General features: G+C 47.7%; 1 long non-coding RNA gene and 1 pseudogene across 1 annotated transcript in view; one reads left to right on the plus strand and one right to left on the minus strand.

Moving 5' to 3' along the window:
• LOC138858481 (large subunit ribosomal RNA) overlaps positions 1-2,453 on the plus strand; it is a 2,936-nt pseudogene extending 483 nt beyond the window's left edge.
• Positions 2,241-26,415, minus strand: part of LOC138858304 (uncharacterized) — a 39,891-nt gene continuing 15,716 nt past the window's right edge. The window contains exon 2 of the long non-coding RNA XR_011397451.1: positions 2,241-2,399. This is a non-coding gene — a long non-coding RNA (uncharacterized lncRNA). The remainder of the gene's footprint in view (positions 2,400-26,415) is intronic.

The raw sequence follows: 26,415 nt of genomic DNA on the forward strand, positions 1-26,415 counted from the left end.
TAAAACTAAATATAACCTTGAGACCGATAGTAAACAAGTACCTAGAGGGAAAGTTGAAAAGAACTCTGAATAGAGAGTTAAATAGTACGTGAAACTGCTTAGAGGTTAAGCCCGATGAACCTGAATATCCATTATGAAAAATTCATCATTATAACTGTAGTATTTAATTTTAAATATTATAGTAATAGTGTGCATTTTTTTCATATAAGGACATTGTAATCTATTAACATAATAAAATATTTATCAAAAGATCATTGGTTTTTAAGTTTATTCAAATTAATTTGCTTTTAGCTTATTAACATAGAATAATTACTGATGATTTGATAAAGTGTTGATAGATTTTATTATATATAATGCTAAAATTCTTTTGAATTTTACAATAATATTATTACCATTGATTTTAATATTAATTGTATGCATTTATATGATTAACAATGCGAAAGATTCAGGATACCTTCGGGACCCGTCTTGAAACACGGACCAAGGAGTCTAACATATGTGCAAGTCATTGGGTTATATTAAACCTAATGGCGAAATTAACTTAACTGTATTAATAATGGGATTAATTTTTAATGTATTACATTATTAATTCAATCCCGGGGCGTTCCATATAGTTATGTATAATGATAATTTATTATTATTTATACCTCTAACTGGAGCGTACCTTGAGCATATATGCTGTGACCCGAAAGATGGTGAACTATACTTGATCAGGTTGAAGTCAGGGGAAACCCTGATGGAAGACCGAAACAGTTCTGACGTGCAAATCGATTGTCAGAATTGAGTATAGGGGCGAAAGACCAATCGAACCATCTAGTAGCTGGTTCCCTCCGAAGTTTCCCTCAGGATAACTGGTGCATTCAAAAATTATGTAAAATAATCTTATCTGGTAAAGCGAATGATTAGAGGCCTTAGGGTCGAAACGACCTTAACCTATTCTCAAACTTTAAATGGGGAAGAACCTCACCTTTCTTGATATGAAGGTTGAGGTTATGATATAATGTGCCCAGTGGGCCACTTTTGGTAAGCAGAACTGGCGCTGTGGGATGAACCAAACGTAATGTTACGGTGCCTAAATTAACAACTCATGCAGATACCATGAAAGGCGTTGGTTGCTTAAAACAGCAGGACGGTGGACATGGAAGTCGTAATCCGCTAAGGAGTGTGTAACAACTCACCTGCCGAAGCAACTAGCCTTTAAAATGGATGGTGCTTAAGTTGTATACCTATACATTACCGCTAAAGTACATGATTTATAATACAATTTCGGTTGGATTATAAATTTTGAAACTTTAGTGAGTAGGAGGGTACAATGGTGTGCTTAGAAGTGTTTGGCGTAAGCCTGCATGGAGCCGCTATTGGTACAGATCTTGCTGGTAGTAGCAAATAATCGAATGAGACCTTGGAGGACTGAAGTGGAGAAGGGTTTCGTGTGAACAGTGGTTGATCACGAGTTAGTCGGTCCTAAGTTCAAGGCGAAAGCCGAAAATTTTCAAGTTTTAATGAAATGAAATGAATGAATTTTTATTCCATAGTAATTAAACACTTGAATAATTTTGAACGAAAGGGAATACGGTTCCAATTCCGTAACCTGTTGAGTATCCGTTTGTTATTAAAAATGGGCCTTGTGCTCATCCTGGCAATTGGAACGACCATAAAGAAGCCGTCGAGAGGTATCGGAAGAGTTTTCTTTTCTGTTTTATAGTCGTACTACCATGGAAGTATTTCGAAGAGAGATATGGTAGATGGACTAGAAGAGCATGACATTTACTGTTGTGTCGATATTTTCTCCTCGGACCTTGAAAATTTATGGTGGGGTTACGCAAACTTCTCAACAGGCCGTACCAATATCCGCAGCTGGTCTCCAAGGTGAAGAGTCTCTAGTCGATAGAATAATGTAGGTAAGGGAAGTCGGCAAATTAGATCCGTAACTTCGGGATAAGGATTGGCTCTGAAGATTGAGATAGTCGGGCTTGATTGGGAAGCAATACCATGGTTTATGTACTCGTTCTGGGTAAATAGAGAATTTCGATTCTTGTTCCCCGGATAGTAGTTACGTAGCCAATTGTGGAACTTTCTTGCTAAAATTTCTAAAGGATTTATTATTCTATAGATACTTTTTTAAATTATAACGATTATCAATTAACAATCAATTCAGAACTGGCACGGACTTGGGGAATCCGACTGTCTAATTAAAACAAAGCATTGTGATGGCCCTAACGGGTGTTGACACAATGTGATTTCTGCCCAGTGCTCTGAATGTCAAAGTGAAGAAATTCAAGTAAGCGCGGGTAAACGGCGGGAGTAACTATGACTCTCTTAAGGTAGCCAAATGCCTCGTCATCTAATTAGTGACGCGCATGAATGGATTAACGAGATTCCCTCTGTCCCTATCTACTCTTCCCCTGCGGGTTTGGGGAAAGAATATGCCCGCGGCAAGGCATGCCTGTCGTAAAAGGCGACTAAAAGCCAATATGCACTATGACTGTTATTATATTCTTTGCCCAGTAATATCAGCATAGTATATGGAGTGATAGTGCTATAATACTCAGCTTGAACTGATATTAGAAACACTTTAAATGAAAAAGCAAATAAAAAGACATTTGAAGTTCAAGCGACAAATGTCACCAGTCATTTGAGTAATGGGGAGCTCAACTGGCAGTAGTTTAGGCTACGCAGTCTGACCGGAGACTTTCCGGTACCACGGGGAGCAGAAAGCCCTTGGACTTCTGTTCAATCTGCTCATTGGGTTCGGCCCTTTGGGGAGTATCGTGGTGGCTGTGGTTTAAACCTAAATGCTGGAAGAACTGAATTTTCAGTTCGAAAAAAGAAGTTACACAAGTAACTGGGTGCCGTACCCGAAAACGGAAGAGGTTTTAGGTCGGCCTCGAATCATACCAAGATGGTAGTGTGGACCCAGACACACTGCCACTGGTATCCAAATAAATACTTGCATAAGCTCGTTTTGTTTGGGGCGCTGATCAACGCATTGTATTGATCCGTTGTGTTTTGAACACCGTGAGGTAAGGCCGTCGCCGGCAGGTACTCACGTAAATCTACAACGAAAGTTGTCCCTATCTACTTTCCCCTGCGGGTTTGGGGAAAGAATATGCCCGCGGCAAGGCATGCCTGTCGTAAAAGGCGACTAAAAGCCAATATGCACTATGACTGTTATTATATTCTTTGCCCAGTAATATCAGCATAGTATATGGAGTGATAGTGCTATAATACTCAGCTTGAACTGATATTAGAAACACTTTAAATGAAAAAGCGAATAAAAAGACATTTGAAGTTCAAGCGACAAATGTCACCAGTCATTTGAGTAATGGGTTGCTCAACTGGCAGTAGTTTAGGCTACGCAGTCTGACCGGAGACTTTCCGGTACCACGGGGAGCAGAAAGCCCTTGGATTTCTGTTCAATCTGCTCATTGGGTTCGGCCCTTTGGGGAGTATCGTGGTGGCTGTGGTTGAAACCTAAATGCTGGAAGAACTGAATTTTCAGTTCGAAAAAAAGAAGTTACACAAGTAACTGGGTGCCGTACCCGAAAACGGAAGAGGTTTTAGGTCGGCCTCGAATCATACCAAGATGGTAGTGTGGACCCAGACACACTGCCTTTGGTATCCAAATAAATACTTGCATAAGCTCGTTTTGTTTGGGGCGTTTATCAGACGTGTGTATTGATACGCCGTGCTCTTGAGCACCGTGAGGTAAGGCCGTCGCCGGCAGGTACTCACGTTAATCTACAACGCAAGTTGTCCCTATCTACTCAGTCATTTGAGTAATGGGGAGCTCAACTGGCAGTAGTTTAGGCTACGCAGTCTGACCGGAGACTTTCCGGTACCACGGGGAGCAGAAAGCCCTTGGACTTCTGTTCAATCTGCTCATTGGGTTCGGCCCTTTGGGGAGTATCGTGGTGGCTGTGGTTTAAACCTAAATGCTGGAAGAACTGAATTTTCAGTTCGAAAAAAGAAGTTACACAAGTAACTGGGTGCCGTACCCGAAAACGGAAGAGGTTTTAGGTCGGCCTCGAATCATACCAAGATGGTAGTGTGGACCCAGACACACTGCCACTGGTATCCAAATAAATACTTGCATAAGCTCGTTTTGTTTGGGGCGCTGATCAACGCATTGTATTGATCCGTTGTGTTTTGAACACCGTGAGGTAAGGCCGTCGCCGGCAGGTACTCACGTAAATCTACAACGAAAGTTGTCCCTATCTACTCACACTCTGTTGTAGACACTCGTAGTGAACTGTCGTGTTAGCGCATTGATAAAACAATTTAGTGACGGTTGAAAACAGTGAATTTTTTCTGTTAACAGAAAACATACAATTGCCTGGCGCGAATTAAATCGAAGGCCAGAGACACATAAAGCATTACCGCGGGTAATTGCTTTAAAAATTGTAGTGCAAGTGTACAGTGACAAAACTAACAATAGACAGTGTTATTGCCTGGTGCGAAGGCCAGTGACAATTTAGGCACGTTTTAGTTTGCTTAAAAACAATAGGCAGTGTTTTTTGCCTGGTGTGTGCTACAAACAATAGGCAGTGTTTTTGCCTGGTGTGTGCTACAAACAATAGGCAGTGTTATTGCCTGCGTGAAGTTTTGTGTGTGTAAAACGAAAGACAGTGACCGCATTGTCCACAAACAGTTCGGGCACCGGTTTTGTGTGGACCGCAAGAAACCTGAAGGCCACTGACAATATTGTTGTAGTGCAGGTACGCGTTCGTGAGTGCCGATTTCGAACTTTGTCGGATCGCGAGTTACGTACTTGTGTAGTAGGTACGCGATCGCGAGGGTAGGAGAAAAATGTCTCCACCACGAAGGCGAGGAGCGAAGGCACCCGCCGAAAGCGATGACTCGGAAGTCGTAATGATTACGGCAGCGTCATCGGCGGGTGAAGAGGAAGTGGAGAAGCCCCCACCGCGCAGAAAGGCTCGCCTGGCCACTCCACCGTTGGGGAGGTCGTGCGAGAGCGCCAGCGAGACGGGAGCGTCGAAACCCGTAGCCGGAGCAGCGAAGGAGGCAGGCGGAAGCAAAAAGAGTGGGGGTGTTGTTGGGGGTGGCGCTATCACCCATGTTGCAGCTATGAAAGCTGTAACAGCGGAGGTTAGCGCGTTGGTTTTCGGGGGGAAAAATATAGAGGTTTCCGAGATGAAGGGTCTTATGGAGCTTGCCTCGAAGTACGAGGCACTCCTGATGACCATAATTGCGGAGAACGCTCATCTTCGCGGGCAGGTGGATGCTCTTACGGGAGGGTGTGGGGGATCGCGTCCGACCAAACCAATGATGGCTCCCGCGACTTCGGCGCCTGCCCCTCCAGCACCCGTGCTGAAGGCAATAGCACCGATGTCGCCGAAGCCGGTGGAGACCTGGTCAGTTGTGGTCAGGAGTAAGGGGCCTGCAACTTCCTCTAAGGAAGTAATCAAAAAGGTGGTCACGGAGGTGGGTCCTTCACTCGGCGTAAGGATCTATGATGTTAGGCCGATAAAGGGTGGTGGGGCGGTCATCCGCACTCCCTCCGTATTAGAGAGGGAGAAAGTGGCGACTAACGCAAAATTCGGGGAGGTAGGGTTGGACGTCAGTGTCAACCGGAAGTTGGGGCCAAGGGTTGTGGTGCAAGGAGTACACACCGAGATCTCCCATGAGGAATTCATGGAAGAACTGTTCAGTACGAATTTAAGTCCGGAGGCAAAGAAATCCGACGTTAGGTTGGTCAGTCGCGCCTGGAAGGTGGCGCCAGATGGTAAAACTAACGTCCTTCTGGAGGGTTCAGAGGAAGTAATGTCCGCCCTTTTAGAAGCGGGAAGGTGCTACATTAAGTGGTTTTCCTTCCGAGTGCGACCAGACAGCCCTGTTGCCGGCTGTTTTCGGTGCATGGGCTTTGACCATCGAGTGGCGCAATGTAAGGCCAAGTCCGATGTCTGCCGTAGGTGTGGTCAGGAAGGCCACAGAGCTGCTAGTTGCGTCAATGCACCACATTGTCGCAACTGTGCATTTAAGGGTAGACCAGCTGGGCATCTTATGATGTCAGCTGCTTGTCCAGTCTACTGTGGCATAGTAGAGCGTGCCCTTTCCAGACACTAATGGGGACGATTTTACAGCTAAATTGTCAGGGTTGTTATGCCGTAATGTGCGAGTTAGGGGGTTGTATGCTAGAGGGTGGGTGCGGCATCGCATTACTCCAGGAGCCCTACGCCACTAATGGTGTGGTTCGGGGTCTCCCTGGAGGATTTAGGGTCTTCACAGACCTTAGGAGAAATGCCGCAATAGTTGTGAATAATCCGAGCTACGACTGCGTAGTTCTGGATTCGTCACAGCTGGGTGTTTGTGTATCCATAGAGGGGGAGTTCGGTAGATTGGTAGTCGCTAGTGTTTATTGCAAATACAGCGAACCTCTAGAGCCTTACCTGCTGTACATGGATAAGCTACTGCTACTTGCCAGTAGTAGCTCGCTTATCCTAGGAATGGATGCGAATGCCTCGTCCTCTATGTGGTTTAGTAAGGTATCCCGACATTCGTCAGGATATCAAAGCCACACTAGAGGCGAGGTATTAAGCGAATGGGTGGAGGCAAATAGTCTTCACATATTAAACGAGCCAAGCGAGTGGTATACGTTTGATGGGCCTGGGGGTGTGAGCGACATCGATGTGTCCTTCATCAATGAGGCAGCAAATAGGACCTTTAATGTTAGGTGGGAGATTAGGGGAGGGTGGGGATTGAGTGACCATAACTTGATTCAAATTATGGTTACTCCTAAATCTCCTCCCTCGGCGTATGAGAGTCCATTGCGGCGATGGCGTACCTCTGGTATCGACTGGAACCAATATGGACGATCTGTCAGGGAAGCGGTATTAGAAATACCGCTTAGTGAGTTTGAAGACTTTGGGGTGGACGAGCAAATTTCTCGGCTATACGATGTAGTGTGGGAAGTGAACAACAGTGTTCTCGGAAAGTTCGAAAGCTTCAGAGTGAGAAAACTTAAGTGGTGGACGAAAGAGCTAACGATGAAGAGGAGAGCTGTCCGGCGATTGAGACGAAAGTTTCAACGCGCTAGACAGTCAAACTCTGATGGGCTATCCCAGATTAGGTATGAATTTAGTTGTGTGATGAGGGATTACAAACAAATGCTAGTCAAAACCAAGGAAGAGGAATGGAGGAATTTTATAGGGGAAAATAGGAACGACCCATGGGGTCAGGTCTACAAGATCTGTAGGGGTCGTAAGAGGGAGGATATCACCTCTCTCCGCGTTGGTGATACTGTATTATCAACGTGGAGAGACTGTGCTGGGGTTCTGCTAGGAGCGTTCTTTCCTAGGGCGGAGGCTCGGGTATCTCAAACGTGTGAGGTACCTGTTCCTTCACTAGATGAAGGGGAGCTGGGATACGCCTTTGGCCTGGTCAGGTGTAAAAGATCCCCAGGTTTTGATGGTTTGAACGGAGAGATGTGTAAAAGCATGTGGAAGTTCATTCCGGAATACCTGGAGGCCATTTACAATAAGTGCGTGTGGGAGGGATATTTTCCACGGGAGTGGAAAAGAGCTAGGGTCGTTCCTCTCCTGAAGTCCCCTGATAAGATCAGGAGTGATCCTCGTTCTTATCGGGGCATCAGTCTCCTTCCAGTGCTGGGAAAAGTACTGGAGAGAGTTATGGTGGAACGACTTCAGGATCTAACGCGGGATATGTGGTCGGATAGGCAGTATGGTTTCAGGAAAGGACGCAGTGTAGAGGATGCTTGGATGTATGTCCAGAGTGCCGTTAGGGAGAACGTCAACGAATATGTCCTTGGCATATTTGTTGACTTTAAGGGAGCTTTTGACTACCTAATCTGGGATAGGGTGATTGAACGATTGGAGGAGCTCGGCTGCCCGGAAGTTACTCTCTGGCGCAGCTAATTTTCGGACAGAAAAGCCTCAATCGTAGGAATGAATGGGAGTGTCGAGATTGGGGTGGCTCGGGGCTGCCCGCAGGGATCCATCTGTGGTCCATATATTTGGAACCTTATGATGGACTCTCTGCTTGGACAACTTGAACCAGTATGCAAGTGTTGTGCGTACGCGGACGACCTTCTTCTTTTAGTTGAAGGTCACTCAAGGTCCGAAATAGAGCGAGCGGGAGGACGATTCTTAGAAATTGTCCACAGCTGGGGGGTAGGTGTTGGTGTGGACATATCAATGGACAAAACGGTTACAATGCTGCTTAAGGGCAGATTGTCGCCGGCTCGTCCACCGATTGTCCGTGTAAATGGGGTCAGCATCAAGTACATGACGCAAGTCAAATACTTGGGGTTGACCATGAGGGAAAGGATGTGTTTCACACCACACTTGGTTAGCGTGAAAGAAAGACTGCCGGCGACTGTCGGCAAGGTCAGGCGCGTTTTACGGAGTGATTGGGGCCTCGGACGTCGTGCGGTTCGCACCATATATCGTGGCTTATTTGTGGCCTGTGCCACTTATGGAGCTGCAGTATGGTGGGAATTAGCCACGACGGTCTTCGGTCGCCTAAAACTACTCTCCGTGCAGCGCTGTATGATGCTAGCCTGTTTGCCAGTGTGTCGCACCGTTTCAACGGATGCGATGCAAGTTTTGTTAGGTGCACCCCCTCTTGACCTGATTGTCATACAGCGTGCTGTTGCATTCAGGTTAAGAAGAGGCTTGAGTGTGTCCTTGCTGCAGAATAACCTGATTTCCGACCTTGACGTAGAGAGGGAAGGATATCTAGGAAGCAAGAGACTTCTAGAGGACAGGGTTAAGATAAGGTGGCAAGACCGTTGGGACAATAGCCCTAACGGTAGGGTGACCTATGGGTACATCCGGGACGTTAGGTTTGTAGAAGAAAACCCAGACTTCCGATTCTGTCTGAGCCTGGGTTTTCTGCTTACTGGACATGGTCCTCTGAACGCATTTCTGCATCAGAGGCACCTTTCTGACACGCCAGAGTGTATGTGTGGGGCGCGTGTTGAAGATTGGGCGCATGTTATTGCGCTCTGCCCGATGTACTCGGACATTAGGAACCTTGAAGGAATGGGGATTAGTTGGACTAATGGACGATTAGACGTCAGCGGTGTGATCTCCACTAGTCCAAATACCGAACAGTTAGGGTCGTTTGATAGGTTTGCGCGTGAATTGTTCAGGCGGCGGAGACAATTAGCTGAAAATAGGGGTTAGATTAAGGGTGAAAGATAAGGGGTAGGGATTTAATCCCTGGTCACCAGTACAGAGCAGTATGGAAGCTCAACTGGTAGTAGCTTCGGCTACGAGGTCTGACCGGAGACTTAATTCTGGTACCACGGGGAGCAGGGGCCCTTGGAGTTCGCTCCAACCTGCTCATGCGGACTGGCCCTTCGGGGAGTATCGTGGTGGTTGTGGTTGATGCCCAAATGCGGGAAGAGTGTTTTGTTCACTCAATGTGGAGTTGCACTGCAACCGGGTGCCGGACCCAAAGTACGGCAGAGGTGTTAGATAGGCCTCGAACCTCACCAAGGTGTGTAGTGTGTCCATTCCACACTACCAATCGGTACTGAAAAATGCCTGGCATTTTCGGGGCGCTAATCAACGCATTGTATTGATACGCCGTGCTTTTGAGCACCGTGAGGTAAGGCCGTCGACGGCAGGTACTCACGTAAAACACACCGGACGCTGTCCCTATCTACTCGACTTTGTTGCAGACACTCGTAGTGAACGGTCGTGTTCGCGCATTGATAAAACAATTTAGTGACAGTTGAAAACAGTGAATTTTTTCTGTTAACAGAAACCATAGAAAACATACAATTGCCTGGCGCGAATTAAATCGAAGGCCAGAGACACATAAAGCATTACCGCGGGTAATTGCTTTAAAAATTGTAGTGCAAGTGTACAGTGACAAAACTAACAATAGACAGTGTTATTGCCTGGTGCGAAGGCCAGTGACAATTTAGGCACGTTTAAGTTTGCTTAAAAACAATAGGCAGTGTTTTTGGCTGGTGTGTGCTACAAACAATAGGCAGTGTTTTTGCCTGGTGTGTGCTACAAACAATAGGCAGTGTTATTGCCTGGCGTGAAGTTTTGTGTGTATAGAACAAAAGACAGTGACCGCATTGTCCACAAACAGTTCGGGCACCGGTTTTGTGTGGACCGCAATAAACTGCAGGCCACTGACAACATTGTTGTAGTGCAGGTACGCGTTCGCGAGTGCCGATTACAAACTTTTGTAGTTTTACGTGCTTGTGTAGTAGGTACGCGATCGCGAGTGTACCGGACGGTCGGAGAAGAATGTCTCCACCACGAAGGCGAGGAGCGAAGGCACCCGCCGAAAGCGATGACTCGGAAGTCGTAATGATTACGGCAGCGTCATCGGCGGGCGAAAAGGAAGTCGAAAAGCCCCCACCGCGCAGAAAGGCTCGCCTGGGCACTCCACCGTTGGGGAGGTCGTGCGAGAGCGCCAGCGAGACGGGAGCGTCGAAACCCATAGCCGGAGCAGCGAAGGAGGCAAAAAGCGTGAAGGAGAAACGAAGGAGAAAGGTAAAAAAGGGGAGCGTATTGCGAATAAGGGGGGTGTTGTTGGGGGTGGCGCTATCACCCATGTTGCAGCTATGAAAGCTGTAACAGCCGAGGTTAGCGCTTTGGTTTTCGGGGGGGGAAATATTGAGGTTTCCGAGATGAGGAGTCTTATGGAGCTTACCTCGAAGTACGAGGCACTCCTGATGACCATAATTGCGGAGAACGCTCATCTTCGCGGGCAGGTGGATGCCCTTACGGGAGGTTGTGGGGGATCGCGTCCGACCAAACCAATGGTGGCTCCCGCGACTTCGGCGCCTGCCCCTCCGGCACCAGTGCTGAAGGCAATAGCGCCGATGTCGCCGAAGCCGGTGGAGACCTGGTCAGTTGTGGTCAGGAGTAAAGGGCCTGCAACTTCCTCTAAGGAAGTAATCAAAAAGGTGGTCAAGGAGGTGGGTCCTTCACTCGGCGTAAGGATCCATGATGTAAGGCCGATAAAGGGTGGTGGGGCGGTCATCCGCACTCCCTCCGTTTTAGAGAGGGAGAAAGTGGCGACTAACGCAAAATTCGGGGAGGTAGGGTTGGACGTCAGTGTCAACCGGAAGTTGGGGCCAAGGGTTGTGGTGCAAGGAGTACACACCGAGATCTCCCATGAGGAATTCATGGAAGAACTCTTCAGTACGAATTTAAGTCCTGAGGCAAAGAGATCCGACGTTAGGTTGGTCAGTCGCCCCTGGAAGGTGGCGCCAGATGGTAAAACTAACGTCGTTCTGGAGGGTTCGGAGGAAGTAATGTCCGCCCTTTTAGAAGCGGGAAGGTGCTACATTAAGTGGTTTTCCTTCCGAGTGCGACCAGACAGCCCTGTTGCCGGCTGTTTTCGGTGCATGGGCTTTGACCATCGAGTGGCGCAATGTAAGGCCAAGTCCGATGTCTGCCGTAGGTGTGGTCAGGAAGGCCACAGAGCTGCTAGTTGCGTCAATGCACCACATTGTCGCAACTGTGCATTTAAGGGTAGACCAGCTGGGCATCTTATGATGTCAGCTGCTTGTCCAGTCTATTGTGGCATAGTAGAGCGTGCCCTTTCCAGACACTAATGGGGACGATTTTACAGCTAAATTGTCAGGGTTGTTATGCCGTAATGTGCGAGTTAGGGGGTTGTATGCTAGAGGGTGGGTGCGGCATCGCATTACTCCAGGAGCCCTACGCCACTAATGGTGTGGTTCGGGGTCTCCCTGGAGGATTTAGGGTCTTCACAGATCTTAGGAGAAATGCCGCAATAGTTGTGAATAATCCGGGCTACGACTGCGTAGTTCTGGATTCGTCACAGCTGGGTGTTTGTGTATCCATAGAGGGGGAGTTCGGTAGATTGGTAGTCGCTAGTGTTTATTGCAAATACAGCGAACCTCTAGAGCCTTACCTGCTGTACATGGATAAGCTACTGCTACTTGCCAGTAATAGCTCGCTTATCCTAGGAATGGATGCGAATGCCTCGTCCTCTATGTGGTTTAGTAAGGTATCCCGACATTCGTCAGGATATCAAAGCCACACTAGAGGCGAGGTATTAAGCGAATGGGTGGAGGCAAATAGTCTTCACATATTTAACGAGCCAAGCGAGTGATATACGTTTGATGGGCCTGGGGGTGTGAGCGACATCGATGTGTCCTTCATCAATGAGGCAGCAAATAGGACCTTTAATGTTAGGTGGGAGATTAGGGGAGGGTGGGGATTGAGTGACCATAACTTGATTCAAATTATGGTTACTCCTAAATCTCCTCCCTCGGCGCATGAGAGTCCATTGCGGCGATGGCGTACCTCTGGTATCGACTGGAACCAATATGGACGATCTGTCAGGGAAGCGGTATTAGAAATGGGAGTGTTGAGATTGGGGTGGCTCGGGGCTGCCCGCAGGGATCCATCTGTGGTCCATATATTTGGAACCTTATGATGGACTCTCTGCTTGGACAACTTGAACCAGTATGCAAGTGTTGTGCGTACGCGGACGACCTTCTTCTTTTAGTTGAAGGTCACTCAAGGTCCGAAATAGAGCGAGCGGGAGGACGATTCTTAGAAATTGTCCACAGCTGGGGGGTAGGTGTTGGTGTGGACATATCAATGGACAAAACGGTTACAATGCTGCTTAAGGGCAGATTGTCGCCGGCTCGTCCACCGATTGTCCGTGTAAATGGGGTCAGCATCAAGTACATGACGCAAGTCAAATACTTGGGGTTGACCATGAGGGAAAGGATGTGTTTCACACCACACTTGGTTAGCGTGAAAGAAAGACTGCTGGCGACTGTCGGCAAGGTCAGGCGCGTTTTACGGAGTGATTGGGGCCTCGGACGTCGTGCGGTTCGCACCATATATCGTGGCTTATTTGTGGCCTGTGCCACTTATGGAGCTGCAGTATGGTGGGAATTAGCCACGACGGTCTTCGGTCGCCAAAAACTACTCTCCGTGCAGCGCTGTATGATGCTAGCCTGTTTGCCAGTGTGTCGCACCGTTTCAACGGATGCGATGCAAGTTTTGTTAGGTGCACCCCCTCTTGACCTGATTGTCATACAGCGTGCTGTTGCATTCAGGTTAAGAAGAGGCTTGAGTGTGTCCTTGCTGCAGAATAACCTGATTTCCGACCTTGACGTAGAGAGGGAAGGATATCTAGGAAGCAAGAGACTTCTAGAGGACAGGGTTAAGATAAGGTGGCAAGACCGTTGGGACAATAGCCCTAACGGTAGGGTGACCTATGGGTACATCCGGGACGTTAGGTTGGTAGAAGAAAACCCAGACTTCCGATTCTGTCTGAGCCTGGGTTTTCTGCTTACTGGACATGGTCCTCTGAACGCATTTCTGCATCAGAGGCACCTTTCTGACACGCCAGAGTGTATGAGTGGGGCGCGTGTTGAAGATTGGGCGCATGTTATTGCGCTCTGCCCGATGTACTCGGACATTAGGCACCTTGAAGGAATGGGGATTAGTTGGACTAATGGACGATTAGACGTCAGCGGTGTGATTTTCACTAGTCCAAATACCGAACAGTTAGGGTCGTTTGATAGGTTTGCGCGTGAATTGTTCAGGCGGCGGAGACAATTAGCTGAAAATAGGGGTTAGATTAAGGGTGAAAGATAAGGGGTAGGGATTTAATCCCTGGTCACCAGTACAGAGCAGTATGGAAGCTTAACTGGTAGTAGCTTCGGCTACGAGGTCTGACCGGAGACTTAATTCTGGTACCACGGGGAGCAGGGGCCCTTGGAGTTCGCTCCAACCTGCTCATGCGGACTGGCCCTTCGGGGAGTATCGTGGTGGTTGTGGTTGATGCCCAAATGCGGGAAGAGTGTTTTGTTCACTCAATGTGGAGTAGCACTGCAACCGGGTGCCGGACCCAAAGTACGGCAGAGGTGTTAGATAGGCCTCGAACCTCACCAAGGTGTGTAGTGTGTCCATTCCATACTACCAATCGGTACTGAAAAATGCCTGGCATTTTCGGGGCGCTGATCAACGCATTGTATTGATACGCCGTGCTTTTGAGCACCGTGAGGTAAGGCCGTCGACGGCAGGTACTCACGTAAAACACACCGGACGCTGTCCCTATCTACTAGTTCCCTGCGGGCAGGGGATAGAATATGGCCGCGGCAAGGCATGCCTGTCGTAAAAGGCGACTATAAGCCAATATGCACTATGACTGTTATTATATTCTTTGCACAGTAATATCAGCATAGTATATGGAGTGATAGTGCTATAATACTCAGCTTGAACTGATATTAGAAACACTTTAAATGAAAAAAGCGAATAAAAAGACATTTGAAGTTCAAGCGACAAATGTCACCAGTCATTTGAGTAATGGGTTGCTCAACTGGCAGTAGTTTAGGCTACGCAGTCTGACCGGAGACTTTCCGGTACCACGGGGAGCAGAAATCCCTTGGACTTCTGTTCAATCTGCTCATTGGGTTCGGCCCTTTGGGGAGTATCGTGGTGGCTGTGGTTGAAACCTAAATGCTGGAAGAACTGAATTTTCAGTTCGAAAAAAGAAGTTACACAAGTAACTGGGTGCCGTACCCGAAAACGGAAGAGGTTTTAGGTCGGCCTCGAATCATACCAAGATGGTAGTGTGGACCCAGACACACTGCCTTTGGTATCCAAATAATACTTGCCAAAACTCTTGTATTATTTGACGCGTGTATTGATACGCCGTGCCCTTGAGCACCGTGAGGTAAGGCCGTCGCCGGCAGGTACTCACGTTAATCTACAACGAAAGTTGTCCCTATCTACTCATTCAATCGTAGGCATTCGTAGCGAGCAGACGTATTAGCGCGTGTTTGAAATTAATTTGAGTCAATTCGTAGTGTATATGTCAGTTTTTCATTGTGTTAGTGAGCGATTCGTGAATAGTATATATTTAATAGTGTGTGTGCACGCCGGTGTTCCATATTAATATATGTGAGTATATGTTAGTATTAATAAAATTGGCAGATTGTTATTGAGCAGGCTTTGGTACTAAAACAAGAGTTTTTAGTGTTTGTTTGCTTGTGTGTACAAGCACTTTGGGCTTTGTGCCTTTTAACTTGTCTTAGTAGGCTTTGATACTTCGATACATATTTGCTACGCCTACTGGTGTAGTAGTGTATTGAAGAGTAGTTTTTTTGGTGCTCAGGTACTTTATATACTAGAGCCTTTTTGTATATTGTAGTAGGCTTTGTATATGATTACAACGCCTACTTGAGTGAAAATTTTATTTTTAGCTTGCAGGTAGATTTGCGCACAGTGGTTTTGTTGGGAAATTTTTTTTTCAAAATTACTCAGTGAAAATTTTATTTTAGCTTGCAAGTAGATTTGTGTACAGTGGTTTTTTGAGAAATTTTTGTAAATTTTGTAGTTGGCGCTTACAACGCCTGCGTTTGTGCAAGTGGGTGCGTTAGGGTGTAGGATAGTTGTAAAAAAAATTTTTTTTTTTTTTTTTTTGTTTTTTGTTTTTTTCTGGATTAGATTCGTAGATTAGGGTACAGCAGGTTTTGTAGGTGGGCCCGTCCGTAGTCTCCGTGGCTGTGCCGTGGTGGTGTTTTTGACTTGGGTTGCCTATTCAGGAGTGCTGTGTTGAGTGTCTGGTTTTCAGTTGCTGCTGTTTTCTAGGGGATTTCGGCAGTTTTGCTTACAGGGTGTTAGTGGTTGCCCTAGTATTGGAGGCGCTGACTCCAGGGTGAATTAAGGTCATAGTGGTTGACTTTTAGCCCACGGTGCGATTGATACAACGTCACATCGGTCGATTCGCAACCGTTACGGGGACTTTGTTCTGTCCGGCGGTTAATTGAGTGACCTCTTCCACGCCTTTGGCTGGAGGTGTGAGTTGTGTCCCTGCGATAACGCGATAATCGACTGTTTGGGTGGTAACTGCTATTGAGCTGGTTTACGCGCGAGTTAGCTTCTTCAGTGCGTTCAATCGCACGTGCCTGGTGAGCGACTGTTTGATCTTTCCGGAACAGGGACTTCTGCGCCAGTGTTTTTTACCGGCGGATCAGCCTGCCTGGTAGGGGATCTAGATTGAAGATGCCTCCCCCACGGAGGAGGAAGGTTAAGTCCCTTGCTGAGAGCGATGGGTCTGTGCCTGCAAAAATGGTTGTAGGGGCGTCGTCCGGTGAGGATAGTGCAGTGTCATCTACTGATGGGTCACCGGTGCGCAGAAAGGTTAGGTTGAGGTCACCACCTTTGGCGAAATCGGGGGGCTTTGTGCGCTTCACTGACTCCAGTGAAAGCAGTAGTTCGTGTGAGACAGGGGATACTGCTGACACAGTTAAGAAGGGGGGCGACACTAAGATGAGTGTTGATAAAGGTGGTGAGGTTAAGGCTGCAAGAGGTGTTGGGCGTGTTAGTGAGGGTGGAAAGGAAATAGATGTTAGTTCCATCATGGTGAAGAAGAAAAATAATAAGGGTGGCAACCGTGAATTTGCCAAGGGCGCTGTTGCTGGTGGTGGTAGTGCGGTAAGCCATGTTGGTGCTGTTAAGAGGATTACTGGGGAGCTAAGCGGATTGGTCTTTGGAGACAAGAAGTTTGAGATGGAAACCGTGAAGGGGCTGATGGAGCTTGCTTCTAAATATGAAGCACTCCTAATGACGGTTATTACCGAGAATGCCCATCTTCGCGGTCAAGTTGATGCCCTTAGAGGAGGCTGTGGGGGACACTCCTCGCCACCGAGCAGGTCAATGCCGGCTCCATCGGCACCGATGCCTCGGCCCCCAGCACCTGTACTGGAGGCGATTGCACCGGTGGCGCCGAAGCCTGTTGAAACCTGGTCTGTTGTGGTCAGGAGCAAGGGACCTGCAACTTCCTCTAAGGAAGTAATTAGAAAGGTAGTTAAGGAGGTGGGTCCTTCACTCGGTGTGAGGATCCATGAGGTGAAGCCTATCAAGGGTGGTGGAGCGGTGATCCGCACACCTTCTGTTTCTGAGAGGGAAAAAGTGGCGACTAACGCAAAGTTTGGGGAGGTGGGGTTAGACGTGAGTGTCAACCGGAAGTTGGGTCCTCGGGTTGTGGTTCAGGGGGTTTACACGGAGATCCCCCATGAGGAATTCATGAAAGAACTTCTCCGGTTGAACCTTCCAGAATTTAGCTCGGCGTCCCAGAAGTCGGAAGTAAGGATGGTCAGTCGTCCCTGGAAGGTGGCTCCTGATGGTAGCACTAATGTTGTTCTTGAGGGTACGGACAAAATGATGTCCGCCCTCTTGGAGGCAGGTAGGTGCTACATCAAGTGGTTCTCCTTCCGGGTGCGACCGGATAACCCCATTGCTGGCTGCTTCCGGTGTATGGGTTTTGGTCATAGGGTCGCTGAGTGTAGGGCCAAATCAGATGTCTGCCGGAGGTGCGGTCAGGAAGGCCACAGAGCTGCCAGTTGCGTCAATGCAATCCATTGCCGTAACTGTGCATTCAAGGGTAGGCCAGCTGGGCATTTTATGATGTCGGCTGTCTGCCCGATATATTGTGGGATTGTTGAGCGCGCCCTCGCCAGACACTGATGGGGGGGATTATTCAGTTAAACTGTCAGGGGTCGTATGCCGTAATGTGCGAGTTGGGGGGGCATATGACTGAGGGGGGGTGCGGCATTGCCTTACTCCAGGAGCCCTACGCCACCAATGGTGTGGTTCGAGGTTTTCCGGGTGGTTTCAGGGTCTTTTTGGACGTTAGGGCTAATGCTGCAATTGTTGTGAGTGATCCCAACTATGATTGTGTAGTTGTGGATTCCTCACAACTGGGTGTATGTGTTTCTGTAGAGGGGGGGTTTGGTAGAATACTTGTTGCTAGTATCTATTGTAAATTTGGTGAGCCCTTAGAGCCTTATCTGAGTTATATGGCTAAGGTACTACTACTTGCGAGTGGTAGTCCTCTTATATTTGGCTTGGACGCGAATGCTACGTCTTCGATGTGGTTTAGCAAGGTATCCCGGCATTCGTCTGGATATCAAAGCCACAGTCGTGGAGTGGTATTAAGTGAATGGGTGGTGGGTAAAAACCTTCACATTCTAAACGAGCCGAGCGAGTGGTATACTTTTGATGGGCCTAGGGGTGTCAGTGACATTGACGTGACTTTGATGAACGAGGCAGCAAATAGAGTGTTTCGTGTTGGGTGGGAAATTAAGGGAGGGTGGGGATTGAGTGATCATAATTTGATTCAAATTATGGTTTCTTCTCAGTCCCCCCCTTTACAGTTCGTAAGTCCGTTGCGGCGATGGCGTACCTCTGGTATTGACTTGAACCAATATGGACGGTGTGTTAGGGAAGCGGTATTGGAAATACCGCTTAGTGAGTTTGAGGGCTTGGGGGTTGATGAGCAGATTGCTCGTCTTTATGAGATAGTGTGGGTTGTTAATGATAGGGAACTTAAGAAGTGTGAAAGTTTTAAGCTTAGGAAAATAAAATGGTGGACGCGTGAGTTAACCTTGAAGAGGAGGACTGTCAGGCGATTGAGGCGAAAGTTCCAACGCGCTCGACGGTCCAATTCAGACAGGTTAGCTCAGGTTAGGTATGATTTTTGTTGTGAAATTAGGGAATATAAAGATATGTTAGTTAGGGTTAAAGAATATGAATGGAGAAATTTTGTTAGTGAAAATAGGGATGACCCCTGGGGTCAGATCTATAAGATCTGCAGGGGTCGTAAGAGAGATGATATCACCTCTCTTTGCGTAGGTGACACTGTGTTATCTACGTGGAGAGAGTGTGCGGGGGTTCTATTAGGTGCGTTCTTTCCCAGGGCGGAGGTTCAGGTACCCCAAGCACAGGAGGTACCTGTCCCTCCATTAGATCATGGGGAGTTGGGGTATGCCTTTGGCCTGGTCAGGTCTAAACGGTCCCCAGGTTTTGATGGTTTGAACGGAGAGATGTGTAAAAGCTTGTGGAAGTTCATTCCGGAATACTTGGAGGCCATTTATGATAAGTGCGTGTGGGAGGGTTATTTTCCACGTGAGTGGAAAATTGCTAGGGTTGTACCTCTCCCGAAGTCTCCTGATAAGATCAGGAGTGATCCTCGCTCTTATCGGGGCATCAGTCTCCTTCCAGTACTTGGAAAAGTATTGGAAAGAGTTATGGTGGAACGGCTTCAGGAGCTAACGCGGGGTATATGGTCGGATAGGCAGTATGGGTTCAGGGAAGGACGCAGTACAGAAGATGCTTGGTTTTATGTTCAGAGTGTTGTTAAGGAGAATGTCAACAAATATGTCCTTGGCATATTTGTTGACTTCAAGGGAGCGTTTGATTATTTAAGGTGGGATAGAGTTTTGCAGCGGCTGGAGGAGCTTGGCTGTCCGGAAATTACTCTTTGGCGGAGTTACTTTTCGGAGAGAAAAGCTTCTCTAGTAAGTATGAATGGAAGTGTTGAAATTGGAGTGGTTCGTGGCTGCCCGCAGGGATCCATCTGCGGTCCATATATTTGGAACCTTATGATGGACTCTCTGCTTGGACAGCTCGAGCCCCTCTGTAAATGTTGTGCGTATGCGGACGACCTTCTTCTTCTCGTTGAGGGTCGCTCGCGGTCTGAGTTAGAACGGTCGGGGGGACAATTTTAAGAAATTGTAAATAGCTGGGGTTTAGATGTGGGGGTTGACATATCGGTGGACAAAACGGTTACAATGCTGCTTAAGGGCAGATTGTCGCCGGTTCGTCCACCGATTGTCAAGGTGAATGGGGTCAACATCAGGTATGTGAAGGAAGTTAAGTACCTGGGGTTTACTATAGGAGAAAGAATGTGTTTCACCCCACATTTGGTGCGTGTGGGTGAGCGGCTGCAGGCAATTGTTGGCAAAGTGCGACGCATTTTGAGGAGTGATTGGGGCCTTGGACGCCGTGCTGTTCGCACCATATATCGTGGCTTGTTTGTGGCTTGTGCCACTTATGGGGCTGCTGTATGGTGGGAATCAGCGATGACGGTCTCTGGTCGCCGAAAACTCCTCTCGGTGCAACGTTGCATGATGCTTGCATGTTTGCCTGTTTGTCGCACTGTTTCGACGGATGCAATGCAAGTGTTGTTGGGTGCACCCCCTCTTGATCTGATTGTTATACAGCGTGCTGTTACATTCAGATTAAGAAGGGGCTTGAGTGTTTCTATGCTGCGGACAGATTGGACAGATGGTATTGATGTTGAGAGGGTGGGTTATCTAGAGAGCAAGACGCTCCTGGATTTAAAGGTTAGGCGTGGGTGGCAGGACCGTTGGGATAATAGCCCTAAGGGTCGGGTGACATATGAATACATCCGGGATGTAACGTTTGTTGAGGGTAACCCAGACTTCAGATTTTGTTTGAGTCTGGGATTTTTGTTAACGGGGCATGGGCCTCTGAATGCATTTTTGTATCGGAGGCACCTTTCTGATAGTTCGGGGTGTTTGTGTGGGGCACGTATGGAGGATTGGGTGCATGTTATTGCAGAATGCCCGATGTATTCAGACATTAGGAATATTGGGGGTGTGGGGGTTAGTTGGACAGACGGACGTTTAATTGTAGGTAATGTAGTTTCTAGCAATGAGTATACTGAACAGTTAGGAATGTTTGCGCGTGAGTTATTTAAGCGGCGAAGGCGTTTAATTGAAGGTTAGGGTTAGCTTTTAGTGTGTAAGATGAGTGATTATGTGGAGTGAATGGGGTCTAGCCCCTGGTTACCAGTCCAGAGCAGTATGGATGCTCAACTGGTAGTAGTTTCGGCTACGAGGTCTGACCGGAGACTTAATTCTGGTACCACGGAGAGCAGGGGCCCTTGGAGTTCGCTCCAACCTGCTCGTGCGGACTGGCCCTTCGGGGAGTATCGTGGTGGTTGTGGTTTATACCCAAATGCGGGAAGAGCTGACGTTTTGGCAGTTCAATGTGGAGTTGCATTACAACCGGGTGCCGGACCCAAAGTACGGCAGAGGTTTTAGATAGGCCTCGAACCTTACCAGGGTGTGTAGTTTGTCCATCCCACACTACCAATCGGTACTGAAAAATGCCTAGCATTTTCGGGGCGCTGATCAACGCATTGTATTGATACGCTGTGCTTTTGAGCGCCATGAGATAAGGCCGTCGACGGCAGGTACTCACGTTAAACACACCGGACGTTGTCCCTATCTACTACCCCTGCGGGCAGGGGATAGAATATGCCCGCGGCAAGGCATGTCTGTCGTAAAAGGCGACTAAAAGCCAATATGCACTATGACTGTTATTATATTCTTTGCCCAGTAATATCAGCATAGTATGTGGAGTGATGGTGCTATAATACTCAGCTTGAACTGATATTAGAAACACTTTAAATGAAAAAAGCTAATAAAAAGACATTTGAAGTTCAAGCGACAAAGGTCACCAGTCATTTGAGTAATGGGGAGCTCAACTGGCAGTAGTTTAGGCTACGCAGTCTGACCGGAGACTTTCCGGTACCACGGGGAGCAGAAAGCCCTTGGACTTCTGTTCAATCTGCTCATTGGGTTCGGCCCTTTGGGGAGTATCGTGGTGGCTGTGGTTTAAACCTAAATGCTAGAAGAACTGAATTTTCAGTTCGAAAAAAAGAAGTTACACAAGTAACTGGGTGCCGTACCCGAAAACGGAAGAGGTTTTAGGTCGGCCTCGAATCATACCAAGATGGTAGTGTGGACCCAGACACACTGCCTTTGGTATCCAAGTACTATACTTGCCAAAATTCTTGTATTATTTGGGGCGTTTATCAGACGCGTGTATTGATACGCCGTGCTCTTGACCACCGTGAGGTAAGGCCGTCGCCGGCAGGTACTCACGTTAATCTACAACGCAAGTTGTCCCTATCTACTCATTCAATCGTAGGCATTCGTAGCGAGCAGACGTATTAGCTCGTGTTTGAAATTAATTTCAGTCAATTCGTAGTGTATATGTGAGTTTTTCATTGTGTTAGTGAGCGATTCGTGAATAGTATATATTTAATAGTGTGTGTGCACGCAGGTGTTCCATATTAATATATGTGAGTATATGTTTGTATTAATAAAATTGGCAGATTGTTATTGAGCAGGCTTTGGTACTAAAACAAGTGTTTTTAGTGTTTGTTTGCTTGTGTGTACAAGCACTTTGGGCTTTGTGCCTTTTAAATTGTCTTAGTAGGCTTTGATACTTCGATACATATTTGCTACGCCTACTGGTGTACTAGTGTATTGAAGAGTAGTTTTTTGGTGCTCAGGTACTTTATATACTAGAGCCTTTTTGTATATTGTAGTAGGCTTTGTATATGATTACAACGCCTACTTGAGTGAAAATTTTATTTTTAGCTTGCAGGTAGATTTGCGCACAGTGGTTTTGTTGGGAAATTTTTTTCAAAATTACTCACTTGGCTTTGAATACGAATACAACGCCTACTTGAGTGAAAATTTTATTTTAGCTTGCAAGTAGATTTGTGTACAGTGGTTTTTTGAGAAATTTTTGTAAATTTTTGTAAATTTTGTAGTTGGCGCTTACAACGCCTGCGTTTGTGCAAGTGGGTGCGTTAGGGTGTAGGATAGTTGTAAAAAAAATTTTTTTTTTTTTTTTTTTGTTTTTTGTTTTTTTCTGGATTAGATTCGTAGATTAGGGTACAGCAGGTTTTGTAGGTGGGCCCGTCCGTAGTCTCCGTGGCTGTGCCGTGGTGGTGTTTTTGACTTGGGTTGCCTATTCAGGAGTGCTGTGTTGAGTGTCTGGTTTTCAGTTGCTGCTGTTTTCTAGGGGATTTCGGCAGTTTTGCTTACAGGGTGTTAGTGGTTGCCCTAGTATTGGAGGCGCTGACTCCAGGGTGAATTAAGGTCATAGTGGTTGACTTTTAGCCCACGGTGCGATTGATACAACGTCACATCGGTCGATTCGCAACCGTTACGGGGACTTTGTTCTGTCCGGCGGTTAATTGAGTGACCTCTTCCACGCCTTTGGCTGGAGGTGTGAGTTGTGTCCCTGCGATAACGCGATAATCGACTGTTTGGGTGGTAACTGCTATTGAGCTGGTTTACGCGCGAGTTAGCTTCTTCAGTGCGTTCAATCGCACGTGCCTGGTGAGCGACTGTTTGATCTTTCCGGAACAGGGACTTCTGCGCCAGTGTTTTTTACCGGCGGATCAGCCTGCCTGGTAGGGGATCTAGATTGAAGATGCCTCCCCCACGGAGGAGGAAGGTTAAGTCCCTTGCTGAGAGCGATGGGTCTGTGCCTGCAAAAATGGTTGTAGGGGCGTCGTCCGGTGAGGATAGTGCAGTGTCATCTACTGATGGGTCACCGGTGCGCAGAAAGGTTAGGTTGAGGTCACCACCTTTGGCGAAATCGGGGGGCTTTGTGCGCTTCACTGACTCCAGTGAAAGCAGTAGTTCGTGTGAGACAGGGGATACTGCTGACACAGTTAAGAAGGGGGGCGACACTAAGATGAGTGTTGATAAAGGTGGTGAGGTTAAGGCTGCAAGAGGTGTTGGGCGTGTTAGTGAGGGTGGAAAGGAAATAGATGTTAGTTCCATCATGGTGAAGAAGAAAAATAATAAGGGTGGCAACCGTGAATTTGCCAAGGGCGCTGTTGCTGGTGGTGGTAGTGCGGTAAGCCATGTTGGTGCTGTTAAGAGGATTACTGGGGAGCTAAGCGGATTGGTCTTTGGAGACAAGAAGTTTGAGATGGAAACCGTGAAGGGGCTGATGGAGCTTGCTTCTAAATATGAAGCACTCCTAATGACGGTTATTACCGAGAATGCCCATCTTCGCGGTCAAGTTGATGCCCTTAGAGGAGGCTGTGGGGGACACTCCTCGCCACCGAGCAGGTCAATGCCGGCTCCATCGGCACCGATGCCTCGGCCCCCAGCACCTGTACTGGAGGCGATTGCACCGGTGGCGCCGAAGCCTGTTGAAACCTGGTCTGTTGTGGTCAGGAGCAAGGGACCTGCAACTTCCTCTAAGGAAGTAATTAGAAAGGTAGTTAAGGAGGTGGGTCCTTCACTCGGTGTGAGGATCCATGAGGTGAAGCCTATCAAGGGTGGTGGAGCGGTGATCCGCACACCTTCTGTTTCTGAGAGGGAAAAAGTGGCGACTAACGCAAAGTTTGGGGAGGTGGGGTTAGACGTGAGTGTCAACCGGAAGTTGGGTCCTCGGGTTGTGGTTCAGGGGGTTTACACGGAGATCCCCCATGAGGAATTCATGAAAGAACTTCTCCGGTTGAACCTTCCAGAATTTAGCTCGGCGTCCCAGAAGTCGGAAGTAAGGATGGTCAGTCGTCCCTGGAAGGTGGCTCCTGATGGTAGCACTAATGTTGTTCTTGAGGGTACGGACAAAATGATGTCCGCCCTCTTGGAGGCAGGTAGGTGCTACATCAAGTGGTTCTCCTTCCGGGTGCGACCGGATAACCCCATTGCTGGCTGCTTCCGGTGTATGGGTTTTGGTCATAGGGTCGCTGAGTGTAGGGCCAAATCAGATGTCTGCCGGAGGTGCGGTCAGGAAGGCCACAGAGCTGCCAGTTGCGTCAATGCAATCCATTGCCGTAACTGTGCATTCAAGGGTAGGCCAGCTGGGCATTTTATGATGTCGGCTGTCTGCCCGATATATTGTGGGATTGTTGAGCGCGCCCTCGCCAGACACTGATGGGGGGGATTATTCAGTTAAACTGTCAGGGGTCGTATGCCGTAATGTGCGAGTTGGGGGGGCATATGACTGAGGGGGGGTGCGGCATTGCCTTACTCCAGGAGCCCTACGCCACCAATGGTGTGGTTCGAGGTTTTCCGGGTGGTTTCAGGGTCTTTTTGGACGTTAGGGCTAATGCTGCAATTGTTGTGAGTGATCCCAACTATGATTGTGTAGTTGTGGATTCCTCACAACTGGGTGTATGTGTTTCTGTAGAGGGGGGGTTTGGTAGAATACTTGTTGCTAGTATCTATTGTAAATTTGGTGAGCCCTTAGAGCCTTATCTGAGTTATATGGCTAAGGTACTACTACTTGCGAGTGGTAGTCCTCTTATATTTGGCTTGGACGCGAATGCTACGTCTTCGATGTGGTTTAGCAAGGTATCCCGGCATTCGTCTGGATATCAAAGCCACAGTCGTGGAGTGGTATTAAGTGAATGGGTGGTGGGTAAAAACCTTCACATTCTAAACGAGCCGAGCGAGTGGTATACTTTTGATGGGCCTAGGGGTGTCAGTGACATTGACGTGACTTTGATGAACGAGGCAGCAAATAGAGTGTTTCGTGTTGGGTGGGAAATTAAGGGAGGGTGGGGATTGAGTGATCATAATTTGATTCAAATTATGGTTTCTTCTCAGTCCCCCCCTTTACAGTTCGTAAGTCCGTTGCGGCGATGGCGTACCTCTGGTATTGACTTGAACCAATATGGACGGTGTGTTAGGGAAGCGGTATTGGAAATACCGCTTAGTGAGTTTGAGGGCTTGGGGGTTGATGAGCAGATTGCTCGTCTTTATGAGATAGTGTGGGTTGTTAATGATAGGGAACTTAAGAAGTGTGAAAGTTTTAAGCTTAGGAAAATAAAATGGTGGACGCGTGAGTTAACCTTGAAGAGGAGGACTGTCAGGCGATTGAGGCGAAAGTTCCAACGCGCTCGACGGTCCAATTCAGACAGGTTAGCTCAGGTTAGGTATGATTTTTGTTGTGAAATTAGGGAATATAAAGATATGTTAGTTAGGGTTAAAGAATATGAATGGAGAAATTTTGTTAGTGAAAATAGGGATGACCCCTGGGGTCAGATCTATAAGATCTGCAGGGGTCGTAAGAGAGATGATATCACCTCTCTTTGCGTAGGTGACACTGTGTTATCTACGTGGAGAGAGTGTGCGGGGGTTCTATTAGGTGCGTTCTTTCCCAGGGCGGAGGTTCAGGTACCCCAAGCACAGGAGGTACCTGTCCCTCCATTAGATCATGGGGAGTTGGGGTATGCCTTTGGCCTGGTCAGGTCTAAACGGTCCCCAGGTTTTGATGGTTTGAACGGAGAGATGTGTAAAAGCTTGTGGAAGTTCATTCCGGAATACTTGGAGGCCATTTATGATAAGTGCGTGTGGGAGGGTTATTTTCCACGTGAGTGGAAAATTGCTAGGGTTGTACCTCTCCCGAAGTCTCCTGATAAGATCAGGAGTGATCCTCGCTCTTATCGGGGCATCAGTCTCCTTCCAGTACTTGGAAAAGTATTGGAAAGAGTTATGGTGGAACGGCTTCAGGAGCTAACGCGGGGTATATGGTCGGATAGGCAGTATGGGTTCAGGGAAGGACGCAGTACAGAAGATGCTTGGTTTTATGTTCAGAGTGTTGTTAAGGAGAATGTCAACAAATATGTCCTTGGCATATTTGTTGACTTCAAGGGAGCGTTTGATTATTTAAGGTGGGATAGAGTTTTGCAGCGGCTGGAGGAGCTTGGCTGTCCGGAAATTACTCTTTGGCGGAGTTACTTTTCGGAGAGAAAAGCTTCTCTAGTAAGTATGAATGGAAGTGTTGAAATTGGAGTGGTTCGTGGCTGCCCGCAGGGATCCATCTGCGGTCCATA

The sequence above is a fragment of the Bactrocera oleae genome, unplaced genomic scaffold, assembly GCF_042242935.1.
Source record: "Bactrocera oleae isolate idBacOlea1 unplaced genomic scaffold, idBacOlea1 ctg00000009.1, whole genome shotgun sequence".
Lineage (NCBI taxonomy): Eukaryota > Metazoa > Arthropoda > Insecta > Diptera > Tephritidae > Bactrocera > Bactrocera oleae.